At 40.4% G+C, this 3,576-nt stretch overlaps 1 non-coding gene across 1 annotated transcript; it reads left to right on the top strand.

Moving 5' to 3' along the window:
- Positions 1-384: 384 nt before the first annotated feature.
- On the top strand, positions 385-460 carry TRNAT-AGU (transfer RNA threonine (anticodon AGU)). Its single transcript has one exon. It is a non-coding gene; the product is annotated as a tRNA-Thr (tRNA).
- The last annotated feature ends 3,116 nt before the right edge of the window (positions 461-3,576 follow it).

Genomic DNA, 3,576 nt, shown 5'->3' with positions numbered 1-3,576 from the left:
CCCTGGTGGGCTTGCCGGGTGGATCCCGGTCGGGCGCATGCGGGAGTCTGTCTGACTGTCTCTCCCCGTTTCCAGCTTCAGAAAAAAAAAAAAATGGTTATAGATTTAACCCAATCCTTATAGAAATCTTAGCAGGATTGTTTTGTATACACTGACAAGCTAATTCCAAAATTTATATGTCCATGCAAAGGACTTAGACCAGGAGCCAGCAAACATTTTCTTTTTTTTTTTCTTTTTAATTTATTCATTTTTTTTAGAGAGGACAGAGAGAGAGAAAGAGGGAGAGAGGGACAGAGAGAGAGAGAAGGGGGAGGAGCTGGAAGCATCAACTCCCATATGTGCCTTGACCAGGCAAGCCCAGGGTTTTGAACCGGCAACCTCATGGCCCTGGCCGGTTGGCTCAGCGGTAGAGCGTCGGCCTAGTGTGCGGAGGACCCGGGTTCGATTCCCGGCCAGGGCACATAGGAGAAGCGCCCATTTGCTTCTCCACCCCTCCGCCGCGCCTTCCTCTCTGTCTCTCTCTTCCCCTCCCGCAGCCAAGGCTCCATTGGAGCAAAGATGGCCCGGGCGCTGGGGATGGCTCTGTGGCCTCTGCCTCAGGCGCTAGAGTGGCTCTGGTCGCAACATGGTGACCCCCAGGATGGGCAGAGCATCGCCCCCTGGTAGGCAGAGCGTTGCCCCATGGTGGGCGTGCCGGGTGGATCCCGGTCGGGCACATGCGGGAGTCTGTCTGACTGTCTCTCCCTGTTTCCAGCTTCAGAAAAATGCAAAAAAATAAATAAATAAAAAGAACCGGCAACCTCAGCATTTCCAGGTCGACGCTTTATCCACTGCACCACCACAGGTCAGGCCAGCAAACATTTTCTATAAGTGGCCAGACATTAATTGTTTTAATCTTTGCAGTCCACATAATCTCTGTTGCAAATATTCATCTTTACCAATGTAGTTCAAAACAATCATAGAAAATACATATATGAACAGGCATGGTTATATGTCAATAAAACTTTATTTACAAAAACAAGCATGAAAATTCTGTGACTTACACTAACTGATTTCCATACTAGTTATGAAGCTGCAGAAATGAAGGCTGTGTGATATTGGTTTAATGGTGGACATATACATATTGATAGCATTGAAACAGAATAAAGAGTCCAGAAACAAACACATATATGACAGAGTAATTTAATAGCAGAAAGGACATGATAGCTGTATTTTTAAAAATTCTTACTTCATACCATGCACAAAAATTAACTTTCAATGAATCACAAGCCTAGATGTAAGAACTAAAACAACAAACTTCCAGAAGAAAATATAAAAAAAAATATGTCATCAAAAGCATGACCTTTACTTGTAGACCAGGGCACATGATTACAGTTCTTCCTGTGAAGGAGAGGCAGAAACCGCAGCGACAGCCCCAGCGGGCTGGCACTGGCAATGCCCATACCCGAAAGCCCTAGGTAGCAGTGGCAGAGGGGGTGGCAGGCCTGCAGACAGACCACACCTAGGGATCACAGAGGCCACACCCATTGGACTCCAGTGGCCATGCCCTTCTTATACACAAACAAAATGGGAAGGCAGAGAAATGCAACACAAATGAATCAAGAGAAATCCCCAGAAAAGGACCTGAATGAGTCAGATATGACCAAATCACCAGATGCAGAGTTTAAAATAATGATTGTTAGGATGCTCAAAGATCTTAAAACAACAATAGATGGTCATTACGAACACCTAAATAAAGACATAGCAAGTATAAAAAAGGACATTGAAATAATAAAAAAGAATCAGTCAGAAATGACAAATACAATATCCAAAATGAAGACCACAATGGAAGGAATTAAAAGCAGGATGGATGAAGCTGAGAATCGAATCAGTGAGTTAGAGGACAAGATAAATGAAGGCATGGAAGCAGAGCAGAAAAAAAGAAAAGAGACTCAAAAAGTCTGAGGAAACTCTAAGAGAGCTCTGTGACAACATGAAGAGAAATAACATCCTCATTATAGGTGTTCCTGAAGAAGAAGAGAAAGAACAAGGGATAGAGACCTTGTTCAACCATTTTATAGCTGAAAACTTCCCTAAATTAATGCAGAAAAATGTCTCACAAGTTCAAGAAGCACAGAGAACTCCATTAAAGAGAAACCCAAAGAAATCTACACCAAGACACATCATAATTAAAATAGCAAAGCTAAGTGATAAAGAGAAAATATTAAAAACTGCTGGAGAAAAAAAGGTTATCACCTACAAAGGAGCCCCCAAAAGGATGACATACGACTTCTCAACAAAAACACTTGAGGCCAGAAGGGAATGGCAAGAAATATTCAAAGTAATGCAGAACCAAAAAATTATATTCATAGTAGTATCAAAAAGAATAAAATATTTGGTAGTACATTTAATTAAAATGTGAAAGACCTGTTAAATGTATAAAATATTTCTGAGACAAATTAAAGTGAACCTAAATAAATGAAGGCATATACCATGTTCACAGATTGGAAGACTTAATATTGTTAAAATGGTTATGGATTTAACCCAATCCCTATAGAAATCTTAGCAGGATTCTTTTGTATACACTGACAAGCTAATTCTAAAATTTGTATGTCCATGCAAAAGACTTAGACCAGGAGCCAGCAAACTTTTTCTATAAATGGCAAGACATTAATGATTTTAGTCTTTGCAATCCACATAATCTCTGTTGCAAATATTCATCTTTACCAATGTAGTTCAAAAGAATCATAGAAAATACATATATGAACAGGCATGGTTATATGTCAATAAAACTTCATTTACAAAAACAAGCATGAAAATTCTGTGACTAATACTAACTGATTTCCATACTAGTTATGAAGCTGCAGTAATGAAGGCTGTGTGATATTGGTGTAATGGTGGAAATATATATCATTGAAACAGAATAAAGAATCCATAAACATACACATATACAAGACTACTTTATCCAGCAAGACTATCGTTTAAAATTGAAGGAGAAATAAAAAGCTTCCCAAACAAAAAAAAAAAACCTTAAGGAATTCACTACAACCAAACCAATGCTGCAAGAAATGCTAAGGGGCCTGCTATAAACAGATCAAAGGGGAAAAAGAATATAGCAAAAGAGGAATAGAGCTTTAAAGAATAAAATGGCGCCTGACCAGGCGGTGGCGCAGTGGATAGAGCATCGGACTGGGATGCGGAAGGACCCAGGTTCGAGACCCTGGGGTTGCCAGCTTGAGCACGGGCTCATCTGGCTTGAGCAAAAAGCTCACTAGCATGGACCCAAGGTCACTGGCTCGAGCAGGGGGTTACTCAGTCTACTGAAGGCCCACGGTCATGGCACATATGAGAAAGCAATCAATGAACAACTACGGTGTTGCAACAAAAAACTGATTATTGATGCTTCTCATCTCTCTCCGTTCCTGTCTGTCTGTCCCTGTCTATCCCTCTATCTGACTCTCTCTGTCCCTGTAAAAAAAAAAAAAAAAAGAATAAAATGGCAATAAACAACTACATATCAATAATAACCTTAAATGTAAATGGATTAAATGATCCAATCAAAAGACATAGGGTAGCTGCTTAGATAAGAAATCAAGA

This window comes from Saccopteryx leptura, chromosome 2 (genome assembly GCF_036850995.1).
Source record: "Saccopteryx leptura isolate mSacLep1 chromosome 2, mSacLep1_pri_phased_curated, whole genome shotgun sequence".
Taxonomy (NCBI): domain Eukaryota; kingdom Metazoa; phylum Chordata; class Mammalia; order Chiroptera; family Emballonuridae; genus Saccopteryx; species Saccopteryx leptura.
This window is presented reverse-complemented; position numbering and strand designations above follow the sequence as displayed.